Source organism: Echinops telfairi, unplaced genomic scaffold (assembly GCF_000313985.2).
Source record: "Echinops telfairi isolate 266 unplaced genomic scaffold, ASM31398v2 ScPeMD7_7400;HRSCAF=8409, whole genome shotgun sequence".
NCBI classification, from domain to species: domain Eukaryota; kingdom Metazoa; phylum Chordata; class Mammalia; order Afrosoricida; family Tenrecidae; genus Echinops; species Echinops telfairi.
This window is the reverse complement of record NW_022111300.1, coordinates 7,567,570-7,586,076: the sequence shown is the minus strand read 5'-3', so window position 1 is coordinate 7,586,076 and position 18,507 is coordinate 7,567,570.

Genomic DNA, 18,507 nt, shown 5'->3' with positions numbered 1-18,507 from the left:
GAAAAAAGTGGCCATTAACAAACAAACAACAAACAAGCCCCGCCCCGGTGGGGTAGTGGGTTATGTATGGCACTGCTAATGGCTCTCTGCTTCCATAAAGCGTTACCATCTCAGAACCCCGCAGGGACACTTCTACCCTGCCTTATGGGGTTGATAGGAATTGGCTTGATGGCAGTGTGTTTGGCTGGTTGAACGAAAAGAAAAGAAAATCCATCAAGTCAGTTCTGACTCATAGTGTTCCTATGAGAAGCAGCTGATGGGCTTGATTTGCTACAGACCTTGAGGTTAGCAACCCTATGCCTCACTCACAGCGCCACTACATGCATAATGCACACTGCGTTTCTATGAAGCAGCACTGCCTTAGGACCTCACTACTTGAAGGGGGGCCCGTGGACCAGCAGCAGCCCTCAGCCTCACCTGGGAGCTTATAAGCAAAACATAAGGTGACCAGATTTTAACATTGGTAAAGTGGGACACCAGTAGGACACCATTGATAAAACTCATATCCTGGCGAAATAGCCACATGGCAGCTGAAAACCATATACCCTAGCTTGTCGTGCATTCTTTCCAAAACTCGGGACTTTTAAAAAACGCCGCAGGATGCAGGACAGATTGTTCAAAATCGGGATTGTCCTGCCAAAAGCGGGACGTCTGGTCACCTTAGCAAAACAGGCTCTCAGACCAACTCCACTCATCCACTGCTATCAAGTGGACTCCAACTCTCAGTGGCCCTGGGTCTAGGGCAGGGTGGGTGCCAAGGCTTTGTGAATCTTACAGAAGCAGACAGCCTCATCTTTCTCCCGAAACCCCAGACCTTCTGAAATCTTCTGAACATCTGCATTTTCACAAGCACCCCAGGCAAGGGCAGAGGACATTGTCAGAGTTGTCTACGAAGGAGGAGAGGAGTGGGATATGGTGGGGTGGAGAAGTGCAAGTGGTTCCCCAACGTCCCCTGTCTCCTTGGGGAGATCCAACCCCGGTAGCTGCAGTGGAGGCTGCAGCCTGGAATGCACATCCCAGCCCAGGGAGTTTTCTCTTTCTGATCCTAATGATTGACAGCCCAGGGTTTTCTGGCAAGAGATGGTGAGTCCTCAGAAAATCTCTGTGTCATATCTTGGGGAGACCTTGGTCTGGCCACTAAGTGTAGCCTCCTCATTCCCAATCCAAAGCATCTTGCTACTGTTTAATTTAGCATAAAAATCCCAGCAAATAGTTACAATTCTAAGAGCCTGTGGGTCCATTTGTTTGCTTGCTTCATACAGAGTCCTGCCATGAATGGGCCCGGCCCTTGCAAAGGGAGGGAATCCACTGGACACAGAAGGGAGACACATGATAATATTGGCCACGTGTTCTTTGTACGCCTGATATGAATCCCACACTTTTCAAGTTTTGTACTAAAGGTTACCAGATGTGAGAGGAATGCTTTGCCACCACAGGCTGGCTGTACAAATGGCGAGCTTTGAATTACCGAGCTTTGAATTACCGCATGGTCAGCCCAAGTTAATCTGTGTGTTGATTGTCTGTATGTCCGCCTAGCTAAAAATATCCCTGGCAAGGAGTTGCAGCTCGTGACTGACTTGCTAATTTGATATATAGATCTATGCCTCCCTGCGGATTCCCCTCCCCAAACACGCACACACATTCACACATTCAGAAGTAAAGCGGAGTTTGCAAAGAGATCGCATCTATTACTGAGTCAGTCTTTCATTAATTCCTATGCCTATGTTGCTGCCTGGTAGTTGGTGAATTATTATGCAGTCAAAAGACACAGAAGGGAAGCTTGTAGGAGGAAATAGGGGTGGAGACGAGGTTTGAGATAGGGAAGGAAGCAGCATTTGAGAATTAAATAGTTATGTGCTGTGGTTGAAAGTGATTCCTGCCTGTGCACTGAATTCAATGTTGGTTCTTTCAAGTGGGCTGTTTCAAATTCAGGTTCCAGATTTGCCTCTTAGCAGTTGAGAAAACCTGAATAATTCATTTGATCTCCATGAGTCTCAGTTTACACACTTGTAAAATGGGGCGAATAAGACTTCTGGTGGATTTGTGTGGGGTGGGGGTGGGGGTGGGGACCAGGATTGAAGGTAAAAAATGGTCTCCGTGGGTGGTTCGCATGCTTGGCTGCTAACTGAAAGGTCAGAATTTCATGTCCACCCTGAAGCTGCCACAGAAGGAAGACATGGCGATCTACCTCCCGAAAGTCCCATGGAGCACAGTTCCACTCCGACACACGTGGAGTCCTCATGTGTTGGCCTCGACTTGAAAGCAACAACTAACGGCTCTCAGGGACTTGTTTAATTTTCTTCATTGATTTGATTTGATTTTCTGTCCTTCCTTCTCCTGTTGTAGCTGAGATATCTTCCACACGCTATTCAACAAGCTACGGTTGTTTTCCGTGCCCTACATGTGCAGCGATTGTGGACAGACAGATGCAGTGATGACATCCTCATGGATTCTTCTTGCTTTGCTTCCATTGCTGCTCAGCGTCTGTAACAGAGGACAGGACTACAAAGAGCGAGCAGTACAGACCCATTTGGAAACTGGACGAGCCGCACTGAGAAGCTGAAGAACAGCCGTGGAGCTTTGTCAGATCCTGAAAACCTCATGAGGAGCAGCAGAACACTGTCGGACACGGAGACAGAAGATAGGCAGGTAGACGCTCAAACTAACTGAGGCAGAGCTGCCTCTGCAAAGAGGAGTCAACCATAATGATGTAGATGGAGGGAAACCTCAGAGAAAAGCAGGACTGTATGAGAAGAAGCAGCTGCAAACATCTATGCAGAATTGGACCTTAGAATGTATGAAGGATGAATCTAGGGAAATTGGGGTCATCAAAAATTAAATGGACTGCACAAAGATTGATATAGTAGGTGTTAGTGAACTGAAATGGACTGGTCTTGGCCACTTTGACTCAGACAGTCATATGGATTCCATGCTGGGAACGACAGAGTCAAGGCAAATGGCATCACATTCATCATCACAAAGACGACGTCGGTGGGAAGAGATGATGAAGACGCTTAATAGAAGCAGCTAAAATGAGGCCAGGGGCTGACTGGAACAGAGCATCAATTGCTCTTACGTGAGTTCAAGTTGAAGCTGCAGAAGATTAAAACAAGTCCATGAGAGCCAACATATGACCTTGAGTGCATCCTATCTGAATTTTGAGACCATCTCAAGAACAGATTTGACACATTGAATATTAATTTTAGAAGACCTGATGAGCTGTGGGATGACATCAAGAACATCCTACGTCAAGAGAGCAAAAGGTCTTCGTGGTAGTGGAGATTTTATGCCAATTAGACACTCCAGATACGAGTGGAGTCAGACCTGTCGATCAGGTCACAGCCTGATGGTGCTTCCTTGGGGGTGTGGCCTTCATATAAGGAGGACCTCAGGGAGAGAGGAGGGCCCCTTTCTTTTCTCTCCCCCTATGCCTGCCAGCTTGCTGGCCACTCTGAGAGCTGCTGGCGTCCTGCCATTTCCCCACTGATGTTGGATCTGCACTACTCTGCACCACCAGCCTATGATCTTTTTGCATTCTGCACCAGTGCATGTGACTGCAAGAGTCGGAAGAAGGACTTATAGACTCGTGTTGGACTCATGAACTTAAGTCTGATTGGGCTGGGTGTTTTCCTGATATAGAACTACTTCTTGATATATAATTCTTTCTAATACATATATGAGCATTTCTCTAGTCAACGTAGCCTGACACAGTCATTCAAAAGTCAAGAAAGAAAGAAAAGATCAAAGTGGATGTCAATAGAAACTCTGAAACTTGCTTTTAGTCATAGAGAGCTAAGAAAAATGGAAAGCATGATAAAGTAAAAAAGCGAAGACAAATGAAAATATAATAATGAAGCGCATAAAGATCAAGAGTTAGAAAGCCCAAAAGGAAGATCACATCAGCATATCTTAAACTGAAAGAAATAAAGAACAAATTCAAGCCTTGAATTGTAATATTGAAAGATTCTATGGACAAAATATTGATCAACGCAGAAAGCAACCAAAGAAAATGTAAAGAATGTAGAGTTGCTGTACCAGAAAGAATGAGTCAACAGTCCACCATTTCAAGAGGTAGTATATGATCAAGAACCAGTGGTACTGAAGGAAGAAGCCCAAGCTTCACTGAAGGCATTAGCCAAAAACAAAGTCCAGGAATTGATGGACTAACATTTGGAATGTTTCAACAAGTTGATGAAGCACTGGAAACACTCGCTTGTTTATGCTAAGAAAGCCTGGCCAACTGACTGGAAAAGGTCCATATCAGTATAATTTGCAAAGAAAGGTGACCCATTCCAAAGAAAGGTGACCCAACAGAATTTGCAAATTATACAGCAATATCATTAATACATGCAAGTATAATTTTGTTGAAGATAATTAAAAAATGGTTGTAGCGATATAGCTACAAGTGGCTGCCAGAAATTCAAGGCAATTTCAGAAGAGGACATGACATGAGTCCCATCAGATGGATCTTGGCTCAAAGCAGTGAACACCAAAAAGAAGTCTACTTGTGACTGACTATCAAAAGGTATTCAGCTGTGTGAATCATAACAAACTATGTGGGCCTTGAGAAGAATGGGAATTCCAGAACACATCACCGTGCTCATGTAGAACCTGTATATAAATCAAGAGGCAGTTATGAAAACAGAACAAAGGAATACTGCGTGGTTTAAAAGCAAAAAAGGTGTGAATCGGAGCTGTGTCCTCTCACCATACTTGTTAAATCTGTATCCTGAGCAAATAATCAGAGAAGCTGAACTGTATGAAGAAGAATGCAGCATCAGGATTGGAAGAAAGTTTATTAACAACCTGCGATCTGCGGGGCTGGCTCCATGGACCCCTTCCCCAGAACAATTCACTACAGAGGACAGCACTGAAGATACAGCTTGGGGAGAGGGGTGGGTCTGCTCAGAACACTCAGGAGAAAACTAAGAGGGAAGGAGAGGGAGAGAGAGTGGACCGCATTCTGGTCCACCACGCCCTGAAGATGACACTCCTGCTTGGGAAAACCAATGCACAGAGAGGACCATAGGGCTGGCCCCACCATGAGATAGGTGTCGTCTCAATGACCCATAGTGCTACAGAAGAAAACACTGGAGACAGAGTGTGGGAATTGTGCCTGGTCTGAAACCACCCCACTGGGGTGAAACACGAAGGGAACGCAACAGAGCATAAGAGGAGCAAAGAAATGAAGGCCCTGAGGAATCCCCAAAATGGACTTCAGGGGCAGGGCTTGGTACATCATCAGACTCGATCGGAAAACATTCATAAAGGTCAACAGACAGGCCTAGAACTAGTTTTAGGCTTTCTCCCCTCCCCCCCTTTTCTCCCATGTCAATCTATATAAGATAGGCAGGATAAACAATCCTAAGGAGAAAACAATGAGACCAATGGTTCCAGGGGGCCATGGGAGAGGGGGAGGTGGGGAAAGGAAGTGGGGGCCAACAAACCCAGGGACATGGGAACAACAAGTGATCTAAAATTGATGGCAAGGAGAACATAGAATGCCTGGTGGGGTTTGATCAAGCACAATGTAGTCGAGAGGAATTGCTAAAAGCCAGATGAAAGTCAAATGTAATAGTAGGACAAGAGGAAAGTGAAAGGAAATAGAGTAAAGAACTAGAAGGCAAAAGACATATATAGAGGTATAAATGCAGGCACATACATATGTAAATATATTTTTATATAACGATGGGGACATAGATCTATGTACATATATTTATATTTTAAGTAGTAAGGTAGCAGACAGACATTGGGCCTCTACTCAAGTACTCCCACAACACAAGAACACTTTGTTCTAAGAACCTGGCATTCCATTATGCTCACCTTTCCACCACGATTGCTGAAGAAAAAATAGGTGCATAAGCAAACATGGTGAAGAAAGCTAATGGTGCCTAGCTATTACTAGATATAGCATCTGGGGTCTTAAAGGTTTGAAGATAAACAAGCAGTCATCTAGCTGGGAAGCAACAAAGTCCACATGGAAGAAGCACACCAGCCTGTGTGATTACAAGGGGTAGACAGGATCGGGTATCAGACATCAGAAGACCCAAAACAAACAATTATATCAATGTGAACAAGGGAGGTCAGAGTGGACCCCCAAAACCCATCTGTAGACAATTATACATCCCCTCACAGAATGGTCACAAGAAAGGGACGAGCCAGCCAGGGTGCAATATAGCACCTAAGAAACATACAACATTCCTCTAGTTCAGTAGCTCTCAACTTCCTAATGCCGCAACCCTTTAATACAGTTCATGTTGTAGTGACCCCCCCAACCATAAAATTATTTTTCATTGCTACTTCATAACTTTAATTTTGCTACTGTTGTGAATCAAGTGATCCCTGTGAAAGGGTCGTTCAACCCCCAAAGAGGTCATGACTCACAGGTTGAGATCATGCTCTAGTTCTATACTGCACCCCTCCCCCCCACTATCATGCCCCCAGTTCTACCTTACAAATCTGGCTATACCAGAGCATGTACACTGGTACAGAGCTTTCAACACCTGGAATCCAGGACAGATAAAACCCCCGGGAACAATAATGGGAGTAGGGATATCATGAAGGTAGGAGGAAGGTTGGGGGAGAGAGAATGGGGTAACCGATCACAATGATTGATATATAACCCCACCCCCAGGATGACGAACAACAGAAACATGGGTGAAGGGAGACAGTGGTCGGTGTAAGATATGAAAATAATAATAATTTATAATTTACCAAGGGTTCATGAGAGTGGGAGGGTGGGGAAGGGAGGAATAGAATCAGGAGCTCAAGTAGAAAGAAAATGTTTTGAAAAGAGTGATGGCAACATATGTGCAAATATACTTGACACAATGGATGGATGGATTGCTATAAGAACTGTAAGAGCCCCCAATAAAATGATTAAAAAAAACAAACCACCCTGCAAAGTGCAGATGATACAACTTGCTTGATGAAAGTGAGGAATACTTGCTGATAAAAAAACAAGGATTGCAGCCTTCAGTCTAGATCACAATTCACTGTAAAGAAAACCACGCGAAATAACAACAATAATATATCATTGATCAAGGATTCACAGGGGTGGGGGGAAGGGAGAGGGGCTGATACCAAGGGCTCAAGGAGAAAGAAAATGTTTTAGAAATGTTGATGGCAACATATGTACAAGTGTGCTTAACACAATTGAATGATGGATTGTCGTAAGATTTGTAAGAGTCCCTGTGGTAGTTACATAATCTGGTGTCAACTTGAGACCAGTAAGAGTGAAGGGGTGGAGTTTAGCCTGCCAATCAGGTCACAACTTGATGACCTCATTTGGATGTGCTATGGAGATAAATAGCTCACTGGAAGTTGTACACACTCTCTCTGCTTCAACATTCCTATTGATAAGCTACGTGGAACTACGCTGATGGGGCTAAGATGCTTCCCCCGCCACTGGATCCACAAAACTTTCCACCCACTGGCTTGTCATCTTCCATTGCATGTGTGAATTTATAGACTGGTATCAGACCTATGGGCTAATATCGGACTTATGGACTTGATGTGGACTGGAGTGGAATGTTTTCTCAAATAAACAATTGCTCTTTTAAATAAAGCTCTTTCTTATACACATATATACGAGTCTCTTGGATTTGTCTCTCTAGTTAACTCAGACTAGCACAGCCCCCAATCAAATGATAAATTTTTAAAAAGAAAATCAAAATCCTCACAACTGGACCAACAGGTAACATCATAATGGAGAAAAGATTAAAGTTGCCAGGATTTCGCCTTGCTTGGATCCACGATCAATGCTCTTGAAAGCAGCAGTGAAGAGATCAAACGATGCATTGCATTAGGTAAATCTGCTGCACAAGACCTCTTTAAAGTGAAGAAAACCAAGGATATTACTTTGAGGACTAAGGTGTTCCTGACTCAAGCTCTGATATGTATGTGAAAGTTGGAAATTGAATAGGGACAACCAATAGGGAAGAATCGGTGCATTTGAATGATGGTGCTGGTGAAGACTACTGAAAGTGCCACGGACTGCCAGAAGAACCAACAGATCTCTCTTGGCAAAAACGCACGAGAATCCTCCTTAGAATCAAGAGTGATTCTTGCCTCACACTCTTTGGACATGCGATCCGGAGAGCTAGTCTCAGGAAAAGGACAGCATGTTTGGTAAAGCAGAGGGGCAATGAAAAAGAGGAAGACCCTCGACCAGATGGACTGACACCGTGGCTGCAACCACGGGCTCAGACGTGAGAACCATTGTGGCTGGAGCACAACTGGGCACAGCTTCAATCTGCTGTGCAAAGGTGGATCCGGCTCAACAGCACCAAACCACACAACAACCCTCAAGTGGTGCGGAAGGTGTTCATACAAGCAGATCATTACTGTGGTGTTTCATGGCTGCTCTCACCCAATTAGAAGTCCCTGGGGGGCACAATTGGTTAGGCTCTCCTTTATTAACTAAACCCCCTAAAGCCCCTCAGGATCTGATGATCTCCCAAGGCCTGCTTTCCAAGGACCACCGCCTTGAAAGCTGGATGTAGTGCAGTCCTATTCTGCAATACATAGAATCTCCGTGAGTCAATATTGACTTGATGGCAACTGGTTTAATTTTGATGTAATATCAAGGACGGTGTGACATAGGGGATTCTGAAATGGTGTTAGCTCGGAAACACTGGCAACATTTGAGTAGGTTCTTAAAGGCTACAAAGGAGACGGCCAGGTATTCATATTGGGAACACACTTCCTCAGGAGCCACTTTTAGAAGGCATGGAGTATTTCAAGAATCACCTGTGTGACTTTGGGATGTAGAGGAGAGAGATGAACAGATGAGAAGAGAGGCACTTGGAGAAGAAGTCCCGGCCAGCGACACGAGTCCAGCACCCATGTCCGTGAATATGTACTCCATTTTGTGGGCAAGGAGGTACTAGAGAGGTCTGTGAGCAGGAACGTAATAAAATTAGATTTTTTTTTTAAGAAGAAAGTTGGTTGAGAGCTATTGAGAAGCAGAGAGAAACCAAATCAAAACCAAACTTAGTGCCATCGAGTCGATTCTGATTCACAATGACTCTATGGGATGGGGTAGAATTGTCCCTGTGGGGTTCCGACACCAGAAATCTTTATGGGAAGAGAAAGTCTCATCTTTCTCCCTTGGAGCAGCTAGTGGTTTCGAACTGCTGACCTTGTTGTTAACAGTCCAACACATAACCGACTACATCATCAGGGCTCCTTTAGAGAGAGACCAGTGAGATTGGAAATCGGTGAGATTGCTGAACAGTAATCTAGATGCAAGATGTGACTTGATTACAAGCAATATGGAGGTCACGTGGGAAGACATTTTTGAGTTAGAATTGACAGGACTGAAAGTAGTCTGAGTGTGAGGGATGCTAGAACTGAGCTCAGGCCAACTCTGAGTGTCTTGTTCGGGAGCCTGATGGATGGTGACAATATTAAATGACTCAAGCACCCTATAGGACAAGCAGATTGAGGGGCAGGGGGAATGAATGCGATACTTTTTTTGGTCATTGATGTTTATTTGTTTGTTTGTAATACAAATATTGATGCCTCATAGTTCTATTCTTACATGTTTTGGTTTGGTTTAAATCCTATCACCAATAAAATTAATCTGTCTGGTGTATGGCTTGGGCATTGGAATCTTAATTTTTTTAATCATTAAGTGATTCTAAGGAAAGACCAAATTGAAAACCACTGTTTTAAAGGGAAAGAGGAAGTAAATTGAAAACGGAATTCTCAGAAACCATGCAATTTTAAAAGGCAGATAAAAAAGCCCAACTGTCCATTAATTATGTATTCAAAACTTGACCCTAGGCTCTCGGTATGAGGGAGTGAGCACGTGCCCTGTCTCTCCCACTGAGCACAGCTACAGCCTGTGCAGATGGCCGGGGCAGTGATTACGGGGCTCTGAGAAGTAAACAGTAAGATAAATTGGAAGAGAAGATCAGAATTCAGAATATGCCACTGAGCCAGAGATGAGTAGTCATGTTTAAACTTCAATATTCTTCAGTCTTTACAAAACACAGCCCGACAGAAACAGGGGTGAAAGGAGACAGTGGTCAGTGTAAGATATGAAAATAGTAATAATTTTTTAAAAGAAAATAGTAATAATTTATAATTTAGCAGAGGGTCGTGAGGGTGGAAGAATGGGGAAAGAAGGGAAAAGAGAGGGGTTGATACCAAGGGCTCAAGTAGAAAGAAAATGTTTTTAATTTGATGATGGCAACAAATGTACAAATGTGCTTCATACAATTGATGCATGGATTGCTGTAAGAGCCCCCAAATAAAATGATTTATTTGTAAAAAGAGGAAAGAAGAAAGTAAAAATTATATATGTATTATTATATATATATATATATATATTTTTTTTTTTTTTAATTTCCTGAAACCTGAAAGTAGGTATTCACATGAACAGAGAGAGCTCTAGGAGACTCGTTCTACTTTGTGGTTCAACCACCAGGAAGGGACGCCGTAATGCTCCAAAACATTGGGGGCCGCCTGTTTTATTTTTTATTTTCTTCAGGAAATTCTGGGGTGGCAATAAGGGCAGCAACACAATGGCAGCAGGGCTGCAAAGGAACTAAAGCACTGGTGGAGAAGGACTTGCTGCCCCCAACAGGTGGAGGAAACCCTTGATGCTGTTTCTCTTTCTCTGTCCTCTCACTACCTGTCTGGGAGTGGGCATCACCAGGGAGAGAGAGTCCCACGATGGGGCCAATAAAGGCCCAGCTCTCTGGCGGAAGGGCTGGGAAAGGGAGGCCAGGAATGAAAGAAAGGGCATGCAGACAAGTGCCCCGAGGATGTTGATGAAGCCCTGGGCTCATCCTCAAGCTGCCCCTGTGTGACTATGACCCACACTTATCTGCTGGGCGCATCAGAAGGTTCATGGAAACTTCCATTCTTTTTTAACTCCATCTCTCCGTTTGTGAGATGTCCTTGTAGAGCAGACACTTTGAGACTGAACTGCAGCAATAGCTCAGTTGACGCCTGGAACTTCCCACAACTCAGAATGTTGGAGGGGAGGCTGTGTGAATGTGCGTGGTGCTCATAATTTTGATGCACTGTCGAACTGGAAACCCTGTCCTGGCCCAGAGTGGGTCATGAGTCTCCTCTTGCCGTGGACATAAGGTTGACGCTGAGTCTAAGCGCGGCTCGTGTTAGGGCAATAAAGCCTTCACCAGTGTGCTTTTGCTGGTGCTTATTTACATAAAATATCGTAACCATGGCTCCAAAGGAAGTTCCTGATGCCAGCAGTCCCGCTGAGAGCAACACTGAGAACCACGATAGAGTTAAAGAAAGAAAACATTGCGAAATTTAAATCAGGTCGCCGCTTGTCTGATTTGGCAGCTGAATACAAAAGGCTAAGTCGACATGATCAACATTTTTTTTTTAATGTGAGAATGATGAGGGCAACGAATGTACAGTGTGCTTGACACAATTGATGGATGTATGGATTGTGGTAAGAGTTGTATGAGCCCCCAATAAAATGATTCTTTTAAAAAAGGGGGGGAAATGTGATGAAAGTGTCTAATGTAGTGGAAGGTGTGAAATCATTAACCGTGGAACAAAGAACCCAGACGTGGCAGAGATTGAAAAGGGACTGTGAATTTGAGTCAATCAGAAACAACTCCATGGCCAGAACATCTGAGACGGACATTTGAGAAGGTTAGCAGAGCCAATAATGACTTAACGTCTGGGGAAAATGAATTTATAAGTAATATGGGGGCTTCAGAACAAATTTGGTTTTTCCGTTATTTCTCAGAGGGAAAAATATGCTCAGTTTTCGCACTTTCCGGTGTTTAAACAGGAATTTTGAACAAATGGAGTTCCACCCCGGAGGTCTCGCGGGGTAAGGGGACACAGATGGCCGTGCAGGTCCCGTGATGGCCACTGGGCAGCGCTGCGCCCGCAGCCCGAGGGCGCTGCGCGCTGGACTTGGGGACCCGCCGTGCAACCTCCGGGCGCTGGTGAAGGTGAAAATATCGCCATTTTCCATCATATGTTAACGCGATCCAAAAACTCTTAGCGGAATATTTCAGAGGTCCAGGATGCAATACAAAATTACTTCTCATAGGAAAGACCGGGGAAGTCTCCACTTGTATGGGAAATTAATCAACAGAAGCCAATACCGAGAACACACCGATTTAAAATAGCTATTATAAAAAATCCTTCAAAGACATAAAGTCAAACTTTCTGAAAATTACTGGAAAGAGAAAATCCCAAGAAAGATACAGAAAGTATAAGAAAAATCAAATACTGGAAAACACAATAACTGGGGGGAAAATTATTTTAATCTCTTACCCTGGTGGTGCAGTTGGGCAGCTACCTGAAAGGTCGGCAGTTGGAAACCAGTAGGGACCAGCTGTGCTGAGGGAGAAAGATGGGGCTTTTCCCCTTCCATGGAGTTACAGTGCCAGAACCCACAGGGGCAGTTCTACCCTGCCCAATAGGGTATCTACAAGCTAGCATCAAATTGATCGATGGTACTGGTGTTTGTTTGTTTGTTTGCTTGCTTGCTTGTTTGTTTGTTTTATGGGTTCAAGAGCTGAATGAAGATGACAGAGAATACAGTCAGTGAATTGGATGATAGATGGATAGAAATTTCCTAAACAACTGGAATAATAAATATTGAGGAAGGGAGTGAAACAAGTCCCCAGGGACCTTTGCACTTGAATTGCAAGGTACGCAGTTCAAATCCACCAATGGCTCCTCAGGAGAAAGACGAGGCTTTCTGTTTCCATAAAGAGTTGTAGCCTTGGCAAACCACAGGGGCAGTTCTACTCTGTCACTAGGGGTCAGAATTAACCTGATGGAGTGAGGTTTGGTGTTTTGTTGCTTTGGGGGGGAGAGGTGAAATATTTTTAAATGAAATTATTTTTTTAATCATTTTATTGAGGGCTCATACAATGCTTATCACAATCCGTACATACATAAATTGTGTAAAGCACATTTGTACATTCATTGCCCTCATTATTCTCAAAACATTTGCTCTCCACTTAAGCCCTTGGCATCAGCTCCTCATTTTCCCCCTCCCTCCCAGCACCCTCAAGAACCCTTGATAATTTATAAATTATTATTTTGTCATATCTTACACTGTCTGATGTTTTAAATGAGATTATTAAAAAGCAAAATATATGAAATAAAATACTAAAGAATGTTCAAGTAACCTAAATGAATACATAGATTAAAACCAAAGGAACAAGAAAAGGAAACAAATAATAAAATGTAAGCTTTAGCCCAAAATATGAGTAATTATATTAAACATAAGTAGTCTAAATGAATCAATTAAAAGACAAATTGACAGAATGGATTTTTTTAAAAAAAGTAAAGTATGTGCAGTTCTATTTTTTAAAATCACTTCAGAGACCATAACATAGGAAATAGGATAACATTATCTCAAAAATATTAAAACTATGTTCACCAAAAAAATTGGTACATAAATGTTTACAGAACATTGTTTATAATAGCTTCAAACTGGACACAACCCAAATATCCTTTGATTGGTGAATGACTAAAGAAACCGTAGTACAGCCAAAGTTTCAAAGTGTGGATTATTACTGAACAAATTTGAATAAAAAACTATTGATAAATACAACTTGATCACTGGTTATTAGTTGATTATCCTAAGGAGAATGTACTTCCCTTATAGATCTGCCTATTGTTAGGTTGAACACTGAGCCACATGGGGTGAATTCATTTCCAGACCTGAAGAGTGACAACAGGCCAGAGTTTCAGGGGTTCCACTAGCTTCTATCAATCCAACCAATTAACCTGGTCATTGTTATGGTTTTAAGTTTTGTCCCAAACTTTTCTCCCCTTCTATGTAAGACCTTCTATGGTGATACCTGTCATTTACTTAGGCAATGATAGCCAGGCTCCTTCCAGTTCTTTTTTTTTTCCTACACTGTGGTAGTTACATAATCTGGTGTCAATTTGAGGATTAAGAGTGTAGGGGTGGAGTCTACCCTGTCAATCAGGACATAGCCAATGAAGACTCTATGAGGGCATAGCTTTCTCCTGAGGCTTCTGGGAACTCATGTATTTCCTCCTTGGAGGCAGGCGACTCTCTATCTCTCTCTCTCTGTCTCTCCTCACTCCCTGTGAAATATCCCTGTGGAGAAGACATCTGGAGAGGCCGACAGAGCCAGACCTCTGGAGCCAGAGAAGCCATGTGGAGACCCCTGCCAGCACTGAGATGCTTATACTACCACTGGATCCACAAGACTTCCTGGATCACTGACCTGTGATCTTCCTGCACTCGGTGTCATTGCATGTGTTTTGTGAATCTGAAGAGAACTTTATAAACTGATATCAGACAGATGGTCTAATATCAGACTTATGGACTTGATCTGAACTGGGCTGGGATGTTTTCTCAATATTCAACTGTTCTTGTATATAAAGCTCTTTCTTATACACATATGAATGTCTCCCTGAATTTGTTTCTCTAGTCTACCCAGACTAACACATCCAGGTTGTAAATCTTTTCTTTTTTTTTTAAATTGGGAGCTAATACATATATCATATCATTCCATAGTTCAATCACATCAAGCAGTATCGTAGAATTTGTACCACAGTTTCCAAACATTTTTTTCCTTCCTGCTCTCCTTGACATCATCTCCCTTTTACTGCCTCCCACTCCCCCCTCCCCATCCCCCTGCATATAGTTCTTCTGATCACAGAGTAGTGGACACTAAGGTTCAAGTGGTCCTTTGGAATGTTTCCATCCATCTTTAATTTTCATCTTTGCTTTCAGTGTGTGAGGGCGGTGGGAGGTGGGGGGTGGGGAGAAATAACAGTAGCACCTAAGACAACTGCTGAAAACTTTTAAGACCCTATTCTAAACTCACAAAGTAAAATGTAGAACATTGTCTTTGAGAACTGTGTTATGCCAGTGTGTCATAATTAATTATATATACAAAAGTAAAAGGGATTGGTATAAAATTGGAGACATCTTTTTAAAAGTAAAATATGAAAATGTGAAACTATTATTTCTTGGTATATCTACATACTTCTGAAGGTCTACATACTTCCATTTCTCTAATCCTTCCCCAAAGAGGTCTATACCCTTGTACTTGTTTTGGAAACAGAAATCGGAAGGCCAAGCTCAAAGCCGTAGAGCAGATGGGGTTAGATTTCCCAACAAAACCATGGTGGGACAGCCCATGCTGCCGTTGACACATGAACAGATGTGTTGTTGTGATGGAAAAATGTCCTCAATGTCACTCTCCGACCTTTTTCTCACCACTGCAGTTTTCAATTTCCTGAAAACTGCTTCGTCACAAGCCCTAGCGACCACCCTCTGTTCTTTGAGAAGAACCCATCGAGCTTACCCCTTTGGACTCAAAACCAAAGCAATCACCCTAACATGCTCAACTGACCCCACAGCCGGAGTTAAACTGGCCCCAACAGCTCTCTGAGAAACCCCATTCGGGGCCTTGTTTCAAAGGCGCCCTCTGAGGCAGAGCCGAGTGTTTTGCTGAGAGAACTCGTCGGAAGCCACCCGCAGATCTCAGAGGCAGGTTTAAGGACATGTTGTTGGAATCAGCCCGTGCACACATGAACTGGACCCCTAGTAGCAATGCTGCTTTCCTTACCCTGCTGTATAACACGTTGTGCGTCTTTATTCATTTACTGATGGTGGAACCGTGCTACGATGAGTAGTTGCACACGTGTTTGTCCCAGTACTTGTTCTCAAGCCATCGGGCCCATACCAAGAAGTGGAATTGCTGGATTTCTGTGCTAACCTGTGTAGGAACTGCCAACATGTTTTCCAAAGGAGCGAACCATTGTAAATGGCCGAGAGTTCCAATTTCTCTGGCTCCTCACCCACTCTGGTTATCTTATGCATCCTTTCCAATAGCCGTCCTTGTGGATGTGAAGTGGTATCTCATTGTGGTTTTGATTCGAACGCTCCTAATTGGCAATGTAGCTGTCCTGGTTAAACATGAGATGAATAACTGAGAAGTTGGCCGCTCCGCCAGGGAATGATGAGGTGATCTGCTTTCATGAAAGACTTACGGCTGGGGAAACCCCACTCAAAGTCAGTGGGTTGGTTTGTTTGTTAATGTAGGAGACGTACTGGTGAAGTGGTTAAGCACTTAGGTGCTAAGCCAAAAGTCTGTGGCTTAAATCCACTAGCCACCCTATGATTTAAATGAAGCAGTCTGCACCCTTAAAGAGTACAGCCTTATAAACTGGCTGGGGCCATTCTTCTGTCACATGGGTCTCCCTGAATCAGCAATGATTAAACGACAATGGGCAATAACTATTGACATTGGGCAGCCTGTCATGGGTCTATTGCTCGCTTGCATATATATTTTTTGGATTTTCTTCTTGGACCCTATTAATGGTAATTGGACCCTAAATACATTATTGAGCTGAAAAGAAAGGTAAATAAAATTTAAAAGGGAAAATAATGAGCAAGCAGAGAAAAAGAGTTGTAAGCCTAAGAAATTAAAAAACTGTCCTTGTTTTTCCTCTTCCATCTTCGGTTCCAGTGCTCCACCACTGTAAATGGCAGCACCTTCCCGCCAACACGTCATTTGTCAGGCGAAATGTCTGCATGTGGTTTTGCTTCAAGCCCATCCTCTTTTCAAACCACCACAAATAACCTTCTCGTCTCATGCGCGTGATGCGTGCACTTCACGGAGTGGGTTCACAGCGTAAAACTCCACGTGATGAAAGACCAATAGCCAGCGGGGTGGCAGGTCCAAATAGCTGACGGCCTGAACGTTCTTTCCAGCACTTTCTCGCTTCAGATGCATGCGGACACACCACTCTCGAAGAGCAGAAAGCTTTGGGTCCAGGCCAGCTATGACCTAAGAATCCATTTAAAACTCCCCGAAGAAACACAAGAAGAATGTGGATCGCTGACTCGGGGCTAGACCTGACTAACGCAGTCGAATGTTTCTCAGCGCCCCAAAGACGAGTCTCTATTGCCAAGGGAGGAACACCCAACATCAGCTCTAAGGACATGAACCCTTCCCAATGTGGAATCTTGTTCCTCAGAGACCAGGAAAAGCACGAGTATCCAATAGCTGCTGCAGTTGGCCCCTCCCAGCTCGATTCCCCCTCCTTTACGCAGGCAGTATTGGGTAGGTGTGAGCTCCGATGGGGCTGAACCCTTCAGGGTTATTTCATCCTCCTTGCCCCAGGGAAGGGAGCCTGGGGGTGGCTTCGTGGATTATGAGTTGGGCTGCTAACCCCAAAGCCAGTGGTTTAAAACCACCGGCTACTCCTTGGGAGAAAGACAAGGCTTGCTGATCTCCTAAAGATTTGCTGTCTCACACTCCCAAACGGGGCCCTTCTACTTTGTCCCAGGTTGCTTTGGGTCCCTCTGCACAACGGAACGAGACCCACCATCTTCACAAGTCTTCTGACGCTTGAGCCCACCACTGCAGTTCCTGTGCCAGTCCATCTCCCGGAGGGCCTTCCTCTTTGTGGCTGCCCTTCTGTTTGACCAGGCAAGGGGTCTGACTGCACCGCAGTAGGTGCATCTACTGTGAGTCGGGCTCAGTGTTAGGGGCCTTCATGCATTCTGTCTCAATTGCCCTCCACCACAGCCCATGAATAGGGTGTTTGGAGAAGGGCGGGGTGGGGGGTTGTTTTATTTTGATTTTAAATTCATGTTATTGTTAGAACATTGACCAGTTTGTACATGTCCAGTTCAATAGCATTGAACCTTCTTTAAGTGGGGCAACCACGTTCATGATCCTTTCCCAAATCTGTTCCTCAACTCCCGGGCCCCTACGTTTCCTATCTAATCTTTTAAGCTGCTCTGGTCGGATCCCATATAGGCAGACCGCAAAGGAACTCAATGCTCAAACCAGACACGCTTTGCTAATTAAGCTAAACTATTGTTTCATTTAAAGAAACAGTGATACAGGCTTTACCATCCCATTTTTGTGTTGTTATCAAGTGTCTTTATATTCATTCTTAGAAGTAAGTCGTTACAGAATCATTATTAATGGGAGAAAATGATTTGTCGCAGTTAGGAAAAATATGGAGTCAGAAGCAGGTTTGAGTCTGTAACTTTTTTAAAGATGTGGCCTTGGACAAACGCTTTAGTAATTCAAGTGCTTCAGTTTTTTCATTTGTACAATGAGAACAATACTATCTCCCAGGGTTGTTGCAAGGACAAAAATGAGATAATACATATAAAACCAGTGTTTCCAAACCCAAAACTCCTAGTGACCCCATAGGGCCGAGTAGAACTGCCTGCGACCATCCCATTTTTTACAGACAAAGACATTGAGGTTTAGAAACGTTGGAGCCTGGCTATGGTCTCTGGTCTGTCTCGTGTCACCATCCCTGTGACAAGGGGGAGACCCCACTCACCTGCCCTCTGCAAGAATTCTACAGGCAACTCCACAAGAGATCAATTCTTATTCTGACATAAACCAAAAACAACAACAACAATTTAAAAAACACACAAGCAAACTTCCAGGCATCAAGTCAAGGCTGATGCATAGCGACCCCCTGTGGGTTTCCAAGGATAGCTGTTCATGGGAGTAGAGCGCCCAGTCTTTCTCC